This window comes from Helicoverpa armigera, chromosome 7 (genome assembly GCF_030705265.1).
Source record: "Helicoverpa armigera isolate CAAS_96S chromosome 7, ASM3070526v1, whole genome shotgun sequence".
In the NCBI taxonomy this organism is placed as follows: domain Eukaryota; kingdom Metazoa; phylum Arthropoda; class Insecta; order Lepidoptera; family Noctuidae; genus Helicoverpa; species Helicoverpa armigera.
The window spans coordinates 6,579,102-6,595,085 of record NC_087126.1 but is presented as its reverse complement, the minus strand read 5'-3'; positions in this window follow the sequence as shown (position 1 = coordinate 6,595,085).

Genomic DNA, 15,984 nt, shown 5'->3' with positions numbered 1-15,984 from the left:
AGCAGGTTCTACACTTTATTTCCGATTACATTAAAGACATTTTTCTGTGATAAACAATCAACGATACGATAAATATTTATAATTCAGATCCACAAAATGACTAGCATTGGCTTGTTTTTACACATAGGTACACACACACACACACAAACACATGTATGTAGTCAAACACTTTGTGTGGATATTTACTCCCCAAAATGTAATTGAATCCATATCGAATATTAGCAAAGGTAGCATTCAAAACAGTTTTGAAATATTACGATTTTTCATTTGGATCAATTAACAGAGTTCGATAAGTAAACAAATGGCATACTGGAATACAGCGTGTTCCATTTAAACTTCTACATTTCGGGCATCGAGCCGATATCGATTCGAATAGATAGGCCAATATGTGCCTTCGATAACAACAATAAGGTGCTATTTCCAATGCAAATGTAGTTTGCTCCCCGGTACAACGAGCTCTTGCTAATTCCAATTCGCATGTGGCGATGACGGCAACTTTTATTTTTTGGTACTTTCCTACTGGAAAAGTAGAACTATGAACGCTTAGAGTTGGCGAGTTAACTTCCTCCAAACTTTATTCGGTAACGGATTTACAAGTTACGAAGTCTTGGTTGACTCAAATATTTTATTCCTCAAAACGAATGCAAAGTTCAAAACTTGAGTAATGGAGTTATGAAGTTTTAAAAAATATTTTTTCTGTATTTAAGTAAAACAAGAATTTTGGATACACATTGACACTATCCTTAAAAAACTTATTTATGCACTAAAACAGGAATATAAATTCTACGAATGTCTTAGTCACTTAACAATTAATACCTACTGCGATACGGAATTTATGGAATCGGCTTAGAAATTGATAGATAAGTAATTATGTGATTAATAAACCCATGCGAACCACACAAATCTGCCAGTTTTACAGCACTTCAAAAGTACATTCTGTACCGATAATCTTCTAAATGCATAGTGTCCTCCTCTAAAAGTTCTAAAGCCTCGTGGTGGTCGCGCACAGGCACGGAGTTGTGCGCAATCGGCCCTCCCTAATTACCGCCAGTAAAAACTAATTGCAAACGACTGAGCGCCGCGCCACCCTGCTACGTAACGTATTCACAAATATTGTGATTAATGCACTGTTTACACCGACTCCCTGAATTAGCCGGGTTATACTTCAAAGGGATTGCACGTACTGAATGGATGCAATACCTAATGAATCTCGATGCTGAAATCATTGGTGAAATAGATTAATTAACAGTTGGTGTTGAAAATGCCAGACATTAGGGATTGTTGATATGCGTTAACATTTTTTTTAGAAAAATCCATACGTTTTGTAGATATAAATTAAAGAATGAAACAAAACTTAAGCAATGTTCTTGTCAAAGTTGACGAATGGTTATACTTAGTTGAATACATAACTTGATCTGCATCTGGTACGCTTTGCTTACACCTTATTAGCAATCCCATTATACATATGTGTAGGTACAGTTACCTCAGAACAGTGCATTCACAATTCATGCTTAAGGGGCTAAACAGAGCCACAAATACTCAGTTAATGCTAACGGTTTAATGCATTAGGGTGATTTGCAAATGTATACGAAATTTTACCTATTCTAGTTGTTTTTATCCGTGAATGCTTCACAGGCGTTTTGTTAAACATCAACAAAACACGGGAAGTTTTTATTCACCTTGCTCACCTAAGGTTTCCGATCTGTATAAGTAAAATCCCACGCAGACTGAATGCTTTGAGAAGGAACATCAAAGAACTTTACCACATAAAACGGATTTTCTCAAATGAATACTTATAAATGTTTACATAAAAAAGCTTACAATGTTTTCTTTTTAAAAGATAAAGACAGCTCAGATTAGATAGAATCCAGCTATATTTAATTCTATAAGTAAATGTGGAGTTCTATAAATACTGAGAATGCTACGAGTTCGATCGCCGTGCTCGACCACCGATTGATTCCCCAATCGTGTAAAGCTTGTGATAATCGAAAAAGGTTTTAAAGGGATCCGGGCCTCTCCTTATCTACAGAAGATGGCTCGGAAAATAAAGGAAACATACGTTTTGTAAGTAACATCCCACGCACCCATTAGGACATGGATACAAATGGTCATAAATCTATACACATATCCTCATTGCGCACGAAGTACGAAGAACAATTTGAGAATATACCTACCTACTTTTTCAGAGGGCATATACAACAGGAATCATTTAAATATCGATCAAAGTGGCTTATGTTAGTAGAAACGGAACAATGATATTGAAATTAATAATAATGTCCATCTAAAATTTGGCTTTCCTAAGCCTGAATAAATCACAAGTAAATGATCTAGCTAGGCAACAATGACATACAGCCCCTACAGACTACAAATAAACGGCGTCGTGGTCTTCTAAATTGTTTAATTAAACAGGACAGAACTTATTATGCGTATCATGACTATACAAATTTGACACCCAATGTTGAGTTAATTTCATTGGAGCCGGTAATCCGTCGGCCGGCAATAGGTACGCCCGTGTTCGTAATTAAAAACAGGTGGTCCCGCATGTACCTACGAATGATTAAACGGTGACCACCATTTTGTAGATGAATCGCTTTGACAGCCAAATTGTTGGTCACACAAAATAAGCTTTCACGCTTTGGTAGGTTTCAATTACAATAATTTATGTTTGTAACCTACTTTATTAAGTGAGGACGGTCGCATTAATTGGTGACCCTCTTTTCTAATGGATTTTAATGCTTGAGGGCTATCCAGCTAATGTAGGCGTCTGCAAAATTCGCTCCGAGCCGCACTCAAGTGACCACACACAACTTAAAAGCTACCTGACTTAATTTTGACATTGGTGAATAGTAATTATTATCTTATTCGTCATTTTAAAAGCTTTATCTCAATCCCAGGGTTTCCTAACTAAAGGTAAGATTAATTATGATGATCAGAAAACATTATGTATTAAATCGACTAAGAAATTTTAGCTTGCGTGGCTATCCGCCATCTTGTACGGCACGCATACTAAGTCTTAGTAGTGTAGTATTAACCTACGCAGTGTAAACTTTTAGCGAGTTAACCTCAACTTGGTATTAGGTAAACGTACAAGATAAACCCGGCTAGTTTACAAACTTGCTGCTTTGCATATTTACCTAGATATACCCATAGGCACATATAGTTTACACAAGAGATCGGATAGAAATACAGGCTTTATGCGAATTACATTATAATCATGTATCACAGTGTAAATTATAACTTACTGTCCTACAACACTGGTACTCAGGATATAGTTTTTTCTTTTTTAATAAATACATTAGGTATCGTTTTGACTTGTCATCGTCACACTAATTCCAAATTATTGAAGAATCGAAGCGTAGCGTATTTTTACCCCAATAACATTCCGGCAGTGTCCGTTTGTAATTTACTGTGTATAATAAAATAATTACGCACACTCATTTCCAATCTACGTCATTGTATCCCGAGCCTTATAAGTGTCAAGATGAATAACTCTGGCACAAAATAAAATCCCATATCATGTGGATCCGTAAAATAAAATGGTCGGATTTTTATAACATATTGTGTGGACGTAAATCCTGACACCTGGTTATGAGTTACAGCCCTGTCCACGTTTTACAATGTTCCAGGGAATTAAATTATCCGGGTATAGGCTGGCCGTAGTGATGCCTCCCGCAATGAAATAGCTTTCTTTTATATCCGTTGGAATGTTACTATAAAAAATTATAGACATAGCTTTTGTGGTTTACTCGCGGCTTAGCGTTACTAGAAGTATGAAACTAAACAGAGATATACCTAGCATGAATACTAGTATATCTAGATAAAATATTAGCCCTATTCAATTTCATAAAAGCTCTATACTGCTTTAATCAAATATGACATCTAGAACTACAACATCTTCAGGATTTTTGTATGACCTCGCATGAGCAATATATGTATAACTTAATTCTGTTAAGTACTAACAAATACACCTACTAATTTGCTATTCACATAAAAAAACAAGCCTGTTATATGTACATGAATACACTTTATCACTGTTGTAATCCTAGAATCGCGTGCTAACAAATCCGCAGATTCACATTCTGAGGTGTAGTTTGTTAGTTGTTTGGAATTAATTACTCGTACCAACTGCTATTATCCAGTTAACTGATGACAAACGGCTACAAAGGATTTTATTTCTATATATTTGTAGTGCAAGCTTCATAATAAGAATTTAAGTTTGGATTAGAGTGGTTTGGTGTTGGCCTTGCGTGCACGATCGATTCAAAACCTGAGTGTAGTCAAATCTCTATTAGGTGGAACATATGTATAATTGTGTATGCGGACAATGGACACAAGAATAAATGTGCTTATTATTTTTGACAATAGTTTGTGATAACAAGCTTAGTAGACAGGTTTATGGTCTATTATTTTTTTTAAATTCCAATATTAACAATTGTGGCAATACTGTTTTTATTGAAGCTGTACTTAAAAATACAATTTTATATTCACGTAGACTAACGACACGGCTGACCGAAGTACCTATTTGCTCAGCAAATACAAGTTTTAATAAAAATAAACCATCAAAAAAATATTATCGTTAAATAAAAGCAGTGAAATATGCATAACACCGTCATATTTAAGCACCAGTCTACATTCAGTACATCAATTGGATTTCAATACGACATCAATGTTGATTGCGGCCGACAGTTTTTTATTACTATTTGAAATGTAAACGTCAATACATTCGAGTTTTTAACGATCAACTATTGCTTTGTTTTTGTATATTCCCCATTAAAGGTACAGGTTAATTACTGTTTTGATTTTGATCTGTAATTCTCGTTTTTCTTTAAGAATGCGAAAATTTTCTTACCAGCTAAAGTGTCGCTTGTAATTGTAAGTTCTTGGAAATCTCTTATTTTTATATTATTCTTATTTTTATATTATCGTTATTACTGCCGAGTGTCCGGACCTCCAATATTGCGATACGATCCAAAATAGGAATAGCTATAAAATAAATATTAGAAGTTATCATTGGCGAACCGCAGATACTAAGTAAACTTTACTTATATAAGTACTGAAGTAAGATGGATGAAGACATATCAAGGCGATGGAAATCCCTCGACGATGAGTTTTGGAAAGAGAAAAAACACTATCTTTTGCTAAGGGACTATTTCACAAAACTATCTTCAAATTGTTCAGAAAGATTGCTCTGTCTTCTGTCATTATTTTCTGGCTTTCCGCACATGGTATCTAAAGAATTAAAGATCAATAATATTTAACTTTAAGTTAGCAATTTGTCAAGACATTTGTCTCAAAATATATGAGTTCTGCCCAAATAACCTCCAAAAAACTAAGAGGCATGAAGAATGATAAATTGCCAACAATATGTCGGTCCTGTCAGCATTACTTCCGTGCTGGTGAAGTCTTCTTCAATATATCACAGCATGACTTACTGCCAAACTACATATTTACAGCGACTCGTAAAATAAGTTTGTGCGATAAATTCAGACATAGCGTGCATCAACCCCTTTGGCGATATGAACTCGTTTCAAATAAAACTACTGAAAGCTATTATTGTCGTATGTGGTAACTGAGTTTCACGTCAAAATGAATAGTTACGCAAATAACGACCTTATACGAGTACCTATTAATATGTTATAATTTATAAATGTACTTACCCTTTTTTCTTCATCAATAGATGTGATAAATCCGTCCATGGTGCAGAATATAACTGTCATTAAAAATTTCATTTTCTTGAAAATCACGGCTTAATTAATATTTTTTGGGCCAACAATAAAATAATAGTTTCATCCCACTTCATCGAAGAAATTACTAAATGCAAAAAAAAACAAAATGGCGCGCACACATGAGTATCAAATTAAAAAGAAGTATTACCTATTAAACCTATACCTTTATTATATTTTATTATATATATAAATATTTATTATATTTTATTAGTAGTACCTACCTATTAAAGTTAATTTATTTGAAAACTCAGTTTAAAAATGAAACGAGGTTAAAAATCTATGTAAAAACTAAAATAAAAATTACTTAATTAATTGAATAATTATTTTAAGCAGTATTTTATTTGTTTAATATGTATTTGATTGAAAAGTCTTATCAAGTTTGTCACAAATGGAATATCGCACACGATGTTCTAAATTCAAATCACTTTGCCGCACTAGAGGTTAAAAACGACTTTTGCGCTCAGATATCAAAGGGTAAAACTACTCTTTCCGAGATGGTGGGATGAAAAAAGTATATTGTATTAAGAATCCCTCATGTTACACCTACCTAAATATATGTCGACCCGTTACATGGCAACCTGTCCCCATATTTCCTGATACGTAATTATGAACATCACTTCCGATGTAAGTGCAGCTTGGAACATCCACCACGGTAATCCCTTAAGCCGAGTGAAGTGCATTACGTAATTAAACAATATGAATGCGGTAAAAATCCCGACCACGAGATAAATTCATGCTATACCAGCATGTGTTATTAAAAAGTGTAATGGTTCGATGTTTAAAATGTACACCTAACGGAAAAATGAAACGGTTTTTTTTTGACCGGGACTATGTAATGGTAGCTACTTGGATAGGTTGCGTGCTACAAATATGATGATGAATATGTCTGAATTAATATTTTCATTATAGAGTAACAACTCTGAAACCCCTGTAAGTACTTCATCAGAATACCATAGTGCATTATAGGTTATAATAATGCACTGTTGATAAAGAACTGCTGATCTTACCTCCACTCCCTGACTGAAATTCTAACAGATGTAAATAATATTCGTACTCTAACTGCACGCTATTGCTGTGAATTTGTATTCACGTGACATACTTTGTGTACACGTCAACTGTTCTAGGAACTCATTTAATAACAATAAACAGCTGCCTTTTCCATTCTGTTCATGGGAAAAACGGAACGAATACGCCTAGAAAATTACCCCTATACCAGGAATCATTAATGTACAAGGTACACGTCATGCCTGCAGGCATCAACTGCGGTGACCTAGTTCCAGCACCTTCTTTGTAGTGTAACATCTCTAACAAGGCGATTACTTCACACTTATCCACTGAAAGTGATTTCGAGTTGGAAACAAAGTTCTTTGGAGAACATTGGAGCCAGACACAGGTGTAAAACTTACTGTAGGTACTCAATCAAACATCAATCTAACGTTACGAACACGTCCATCCTCGTTACCGGAGGAAAAACTTTTTAATTAGACACTGTTTGCTCACTAACTACGTTCCGGACTTCCTAATGTACTCAACTAATTGGTGTAATGCGTAAAGTGGAATGGATGTGCGGGGGTCGATAGACAAACTTACAAAATATCTCTTTTTATTTGTCCGTGTGACGCGCGGTAACCTTTACTCGTACGTTTGCCGACGTGTAGGTAACTAGTGAGTCGGTACGCTCCAGCGAACTTTATTCAATTGAAGACATCACCGGGAACGTTGCGGGCATGTAACACTTTTTCCGCGCGTGTAATGTGACGTTTTCTTATTTACGAGTGTTTTGTCAAATTACGTTCATGCCGAAAAGCCGACCCTTAAAAGCTGACACGTTTTTACAGCAATGGGGATAAGGCATTTATTAAAACTCGCGTTCAACATTCCTGCTCAAATATTGTAACAACGTGTGTTCTGAATTAGCCGGCAATGTGTCGAGTTCATAATAACTTTCCGAATCCCGTGTTAGCGGCACGCGTCGCTCTCGGCTTACTTAACTTAAATAACAGCCAAATTGTTGTTTAACTATGAACAAATACACAGTTATTTAACAAAATGGTACACCTGCTTGTTTGCTCAATTAATTCAATATGCAGGATATCTAAGACAAAGTTTTAATACAAAATCGTATAATGAAAAACCTGTTTATGAAAACAATTAAATGTATGCGGAATTATCACGTAGTCTTAAAGTTTAGGACACGTCCACCCATATTATGATAAAGATGTCAACTAAGTATCAACATGAGAGCTGTCAGAAGCTCCTAGACGTTACCTTGATTTTAGCAGAGAAGCCAGCCAACAGTACTTAGAAGAAGGAATTATTTAGCATGTATTCGTATTTTATGCGGATATAAAAAATCCACAGCAGCACACGTGATGAGTAGGTATACATTTCACACACGGCGCCGACTCAGTTGCTGAATTTTATACAGCAAATATTGCCTGAACGTGACTTCTGCAGTGCTCGCACACACATGCGACCACATTACATATGTACCTACACTCCATATATACATTGTTCTTGTACACTTTTTTAGAGATACGCCAATGCCAAGCGCCGCCGTTAGAAACATTTCTTACATCGATTCGTCTTACACTAAACTGTGGAACTCGTGTATTTTTAGGTTCAATTTTTTCCAACGGACTCCAAAATAAGGATTTATTCATGAAGCCGGTGACCGACGCGGGATCGTTTTACGATCGTCGATTTGCAAGTGTCTGGTTCGATTCCCGATGCAAATTCTTCCGTTTTACTGCCACACAATAAAACCGCTCGCTTTCATAATACATTTTCTTATAACCCAGGCGCCTCTGCCAAGAAATTTATATTGGTTTTCCAATTGTTATCAGATGACATGCCACCGCATCATGTGGAGGTTACGAACTGTCATACTTTTGTTGTTTCTACGAATTATTGTTTCTCAATATCAATATCGTAGTAAAACACAGACACCAGAAAACGTACTCCAGAACATGTGCGGTTACCGCAATAGATAGGTACAGCAGTCAGCAATACCACATGTAATATGCTAGCACCGCAGACTATGATTATACTCCACAAAAGATGGAGTGGATGAGTATTCAAGTCCGACCACATGTGGTGTCAGAGGATAATGCACGCTACGTAAACGCAATTTAGGCAGACGCAGTCGGCCCCACGTTGGGCGCCATTCGTTCCCTTGCATGCTAATAAACTCGAAACTTTGTAATGCTCATACTCAGGTAAAATTTTGCTTTAGAGTAATTTATTCATGTTAGCCGTGTATTTGCAGGGACGCACCTGAAAATCATTACTTGACTGCAGGGTAAGTGGAGCTTTTACCCTGCCGATTGCCGTAAGAATATTGAAACCAATTACCATAAACAATAGAAATGGCGAACGGATGAAATAGCAGAATGAAAAAGCTAGACAGAAATAGCATGTATTTTATTCACGAGCCGCCAGTAAAGCTATCAGACATGTCCAAACTTCGCTGAGTGCAGCTTGCTTTATTTCCGTTTGACCTGTCCCGTTCGACGCTATTCCTGGAGTAGCACGGCCAGACATGTTCATTTCAGCGACAAGCCGAATGCAAGTCCTGACAGCACCGCTGCAGCGACACGTCTCTGCACTACCCAATTTGAATATTTAATTGCGATTATTTTAGCGCTACTCCGACTAATCTATAAAGCAAATTGACAGCTCTAGTGTAGCTCGCACGCCACTAATGGGAAAGGTTTATTCCTGGACATTTCCGTTCCGAAATGAATCAATTGAATTTTAAATTCGCCTCATTTGCATATACGTTGCCGACCGGCTACTTTACGATTGCCGACCAGTTTCGTATTCTTTGTTTGGCGTTTTATTTTGTGCATTTCCGAGTGAGAAAGGTACGTGATACGGCCGCGCCCGGGTCGCTCTTGTCTCTTTTCATGAAATATTTTCAGCTTGACATTCTACAATTTCAATTGAATATCTCTTGGAGGCAACAGTGTTTGTCAGAATAACGTTTTGTTTTATTATTTTTGTGTTTGTAGGAAAATTTTCAATTTCGTTCCTTTGAAAAGCGTAGTTTAGTCGCGATGTGGTAAATATGTTGACCAAAAATTCGCTGTTGGATGTGTCACGAGAGACACATATAACGCGACAGAGCCAGCTCTAACTTAAACTTAACTTAGATGTACAGCCTCCAGGGGACCGCATTGAAAACCCAGGGTTGACATTATATACGTTGGGATAACAAATTCATTGCGGCCACAATGTATTGAAACATTATGTTAACATTTGTCGATCCCAAGCTTCGATACACATAATTAAGTTAATTTAACACACTTGTGGGACCAACATAGGTAGACATTGAATTAAATTGTGTACTTACATAAGTCACGACTTGAAAACCTCGAAAGAAAGTCTCAACTGGTGATTTTTCACGGAGCAGTTGCTCGAACGTATATAAATATTTGATGATCAAGCATACGATACAAGTACACTTAGCTATATATCTGTAGTGTTGTACGCAGCGTCGCGACGTCTAAATGTCAAACAATCGGCTCAAGTTCCCCGCGCACCGCTTGTCAAGATAAAATCGACTACGCACTTCGCCCTGTTTGAATGACAGATAAATTAAATTTTCACCTTCCCTTACTTCGGTATTACCAAGACATAAATAGAAAATGCTATATAAAGGTAACCTTTTTAAATAGGTCACTGTCTTACGTGAATATAATAAATTATCCTGTATTTTTTCTATAATAAGACACATGTGTTGTATTGCTCATGATATGCAGTACATTGTTATTTTTATTTGCTTCGGAACTGATTCTATTCTGACAATAGGTGGGTCGTCGGTTAACCTTATTTATAATGCTGTACCATTGAGAGCCAAGAGCCAGTCGTCGATTTCAAAGGCACGTAGGTAGTATCTATTTTGCGCAGTAAAATAAAATTAAATAAAGGATAAAGCCTTGTGATCCGTATTTTTAGGTACCTACATGGCTCTTTACCTTTATAATAAATACCAAGACGACATTTTGCTTGATCGAAAAGAGATGAGGTTAGTGTAATTTAAGCACAATATTCTTATCGCGCCTAAATTATACTTTAGAGTAGATGGGTATATCGAGACGACCTCTGTTCTAACTGAAATGTTTCTAACATTTTAAAATCGAGCAAATAATGTATGATGCCAATAAAAAGCATAACTGAAATAGCGCTTTATATACCAATAATTGTGTACGAATAAGGGTACGGCTTATATAATGTAATACTATTGTGATAGATACGTGAATTCATTAGTATTTTGTGATCGACATTTTAGTATTGTAAAAAATATTTTATCTCCCAAATAACATAACAGGCAGGTACAATAAAAAAAAAACAAAACCATTTTCCAATACATTCATTTCATTAAAGCAATAATAATTAAAAGTGTACATTGGCAACGTACGTTATAGGCGAACTCTAATATGCCGACCGCAGTTCATTCATCGGAAATCAGCGGTGCGCGAAAAAGAGCTCAATGTGTGGCTCCGGTCGAATAGACACCGCGAATGAAAACCCTCTCAATTGAAATGTTTATTCAAACACAATGGGATATATGTTTGTTTGTATGTGTGTTTGTTAACTGTATATATGTGGATTATTACGTCTATAACATCAGATCACGCTAATAAATAGACGCTATAAATTGTGATAAACCTATGTGTTTTTGTTATTTCTTCATGCTGAAACGGCTGAATGGATTTCGATGATACTGGTTAAGGGAGAAATCGGATTTAGGGGTTTTAATTTGTTGGTTTATCAGTGGACGTTTAATATAATTAGCAAACAACTGAAGATGCTTGAAACATCACTTTCTGTAATGAAGTCACAAGAAAATAGATTATAAAATCTTTCAATTCATTTAATCAAAACAATATCCATCAAAAAGCTAATAAGAGTCGAGTCGGCTGACCAATTAGTCGAGCGAATTTAAATTAAGAACTCCTCTGACGCCGCGTGCCGTCGACCAATCGGCCGCGTAATTTGACAAGTCTTTAGATTCGGATCAAGGATTTTCTGAATAATATTGATTATTTTTCCGACCCAAATATCGACCAATAGAATTGCACCATTCGACGTCACGTGGTACAACCTACATGGTATTATACTGAAAATTTTTTGAATATTTTCTCTGGTCGTTGCTACGTCAAACTGACAGGTTGTGGCCGACATTTGGGACGGAAAAATAATCTCCCGAATACCACACGAGCTTCATAATTATCTGGCATTTCCCTCAAGGTTCCCTGCAAACAAATAAAGTCGTCAAGTTTTTCAGGAAAAATCACCTGTCACCACATTCACCACATCAATTTTGAAGCTCTTGTGGTATTATAAGTGAAAAGTTTACTTCTTACTTTTCTTATGTTTCGTTAAAAACTTCCACTTTTCTAAGTTACAAATGTCACCATTAAATAAAAGACCTCTTTTTTGTTTGTGTCACACAAATACTGAGAGGATGGCATGTTTTCTTCGGCTCACTTTAAATATTGAATCGCTGTAAATATTTTACGGCTAAACTAGTTTTCTCTCGGTTTTCGTTTACTGTGCACAATTTCAAACAACATAAAAACTTTACTGCTCAATTTTCTGTATTTGTTTTAACATTTTAATCGAATACAATTACTCTGCTTAAAATAACAAGCGCGTTAAAACAGCTCTCCAGGAGAGCGGCATAATTTGCATTATTTTTTCAAAAGTGTTATTTTCAGCGGTCTGTCGGTGTAATTTCAGGATACAAAATGTGAAACAAAATACTTTGCTTAGGATACAAAATTAAATTTAAAGTGTGTATTCCACTTCAAGGACGCATATTTTTATCACAGGACACCCTAGTCATAATTACGTTGTTGACCTTTAGAAGAACACTTGAGTTTTCACCACGAGTGACCGTGTACACTTACTTATTTTCAGTAGAGTATCATAATATTATACATTTTTACAGGATCACTCCATTAAATAAAACGAACACGTGAAAAAAGAAATAACATTTTGAAATAAAATTCGAATTTAGAACGCTCTTTGCTAAATGCCATACAAACCCATTAGTTGCTGGCCAGCAACATATTGCGATCGATTTGTAACTATTTTTATGTACCTTTTTGCGAATGAAAAAAAAAAACATTTACGGACTAACTTTTATTGGTCTAGCTAAAATGTTTGGTCGTTGGGCAGTACCTAGTTATTTCTTTTAATTCGCAGGTATGGAACGTTGAGCCTATAAAATGGTAGCAGTACCGCGGCAGCACGGCGTCTTCGGAATATATTTTAATTAAAGTGGCTCCTAAGATTTAAGCGGCGATGCGATCAACGCTTAAAATTTACCGCTCTAATTAAAACTATAAGCTCGGGAAGCCGATAGCGATGTGCGATACCTTGTTATAACGTTTAGCCATCATGTGGTAAGTTGTGCAATATTTGATACGTTATTGATTTTTGCGCCTATTTTTAGGGTTCCGTACCTCAAAAGGAAAAAACGGAACCCTTATAGGATCACTTTGTTGTCCGTCTGTCTGTCTGTCTGTCTGTCTGTCTGTCTGTCTGTCTGTCTGTCAAGACCCTTTATCTCAAGAACGCGTGGACGTATCAAGCTGAAATTCACATGAAATACTCAGGTCTATTGTCCCTTTAAGCTGTGAAAATATCAAACTTCTAAGCCAAGCCAATCAAAAGATACAGCCGATTATGTCGATATTTTCAACAAATTTTCGACACTCGCAAAGGAATCAAAACCTACAGGATACTTCCCGTAAACTCAGAGTCTTGAAATTTGGCATGAAGTATTGTCATATAATGCAAATATAGGAAAAATTACGAAAATCTCATTTTTTTAGTTATATAATGTAAAAAAAAAATATTTTAATAAAATGAAACTTACTACCTTATTTCTCACGAACGAATAAAGGTATCAAATTGAAATTTATACCAAATACCTAGGTCTATTGTCCCTTTAGGCAGTGAAAAAATCAAACTTCTAAGTTAACGCGATCAAAAGATACAGAAGTTATACCGACACCTTAGACGAATTTCCGTCACACGCTAGGGAATCAAAACCTACAAGGTACTTCCCGTGAACTCAGAATCTTGAAATTCGGCAAGAAGCACCATTATATAGTACAGATAAAGGCAAAATTGCGAAAATGATAAATTTGAAGTTAAATAAAATATTATCAAATCAAATCAAATATCTTCCTCATTTCAAAGGGGAATTTAAACGACCAAGTTTGACGGATTTGAGAAATCATTTCTTTGTAGTAAAAGAGTATACTCGCCGTTTATTTCCATTGTCATCAGGTCAGGATCTGATGATGGAAATCCTGAGAAATCGAGGGCAACTATCGGAAATTGTAGGCATGCATAGGATTAAAACTTGATTCTCAGATGTATGTCTGGTGATACTATCAAACAGTGAAGGTTTAGAGCTTACCTGATGATGGAGACGTGAGAAAGTCGAGAGAACTCCTCAACGGTATGTTTTAGTAACGTCGTGTTTGGGCTTATATTATTCGTATTGACGAGAACTTTTCACAAAAGTTAAAAATAAAAACTTTTTACAAAAAAAAAACAACTTCTAAAAACATCAAGAAAACTGTTTATATGCATCGGTCTAGATCTCGGTGGTTAAATAAATATAGATGCATTCTCTAGACACCGACTTCTAGACCGATGCACCTATCATCTTTTTAATTTCTTTCTTGCTTTTGTTTTCTTGTTGCTTTTGTGTGTATATGTTTGAAGTTGGATTTGTTTGTAAAATGCTACAAAATAAAATAAAGCCGACTTTACAAAATAAAACAAAGAAAAGGACAGAATTACACTTTTGTCAAGGCTCTAGAAACGTAAAGCCAGCAGCCCCGAATCCTACACTCTAGCAGTCGTTGTTACAATTCGACAGTTACAAGTCGTCAGGCAGTTTCGAAAAAAACCTGAAACTGGGGCTCGTTAGGTGATTAATCCCTCAAAAATAAAAGATCCCATTAGTACTGAATTCTCATCACCTAAAATAAAATAAGCTCCAACACAAGGTTACGTTATAAATTGTAAAGGAGTTCCCATAACTATATCTGATCTTTGCTATCGATCCCACAATGGCAGTCAAACTTATCTATGTGGAAAGTCTTCGCCAATACGAATAAAATAAGCCCAAACACGTGGTAGTTGCAACATACCGTTCAGGAGTTCCCTCGACTCTCTGTAGTCTCCATTATCAAATCAGCTAAAAACCTTCACTGTTTACCAGTACCCTCAAAAATCCACTCACATGTCTGGTTTTGACTCGATGCGTGCCTACAATATTCAAGAGTTGCCCTCGATTTCTCAGGGTTTCCAGATCCTCATCAGATCCTGGTCATCCGAATTGACATTCTCGTTCTTTATGAAAAGTCTTTAACAATAAAAACTAGCATTGCAACCTGTACAATCCTCCGAAACTGCTTGTCTTTTATATTTTTCAAACGATCCTGGACATTCGTCTCCATGGAATTTTGATAAAATATTTATATTCAAAGAAACGTCATACCATTCTCCACGATTTAAAACTACCTTGATTCATGTCCGCCAGTTTTTACAAAATGGGTCAGATATGCCCAATGACCTTAATTAGCTATTTTCAATCAGATTTCTGAATGATGACTACAAAATGTTGTAGGTATATAAATAACTTTAATAATATAACTTTTACAAGGTACTGGCCTACTATTTTAGTTATATTATAAAATAAAAAATATTAACTATTTTGGTCTCACAAAATAATTATAACTATGATTGTTCTAAACGGAACGGTTGGCGTGAGACTCACTTTTTATCTATACAGGATTTGTACGGAACCCTCGGTGCGCGAGTCCGACTCGCACTTGGCCGGTTTATTTTTTATCATTCAGATAAGCGTTAATGAAATGTTTCGTTTTGTTTGCTACATACTTAATGAAGTAGACCTTAGTATTTATCAACTGGTAAAAAAGCATCAAACAATCATCGAAAGTTTGGAGAAAATGGCTGATACAAAATTCAATCATAATTTAATAAAAGACGATGAACAGAAAAAGTTAAAATCGCTGACAACGGGCCGCGCTAATGAAAAGTAAAGATGGAGTTGTTCAAAGGTTCAGGTCATCGCACAATCGCGTCGCCAGATGGCTCTTCTGTACACCTAATTTCCTCACTCCCCCGCGCACGACTTCTTTGCTAATTAACTAACTAGCTCCTGATGGTTTAATAAAGGTTTGTAAAAAGTAAAAAAAGGACT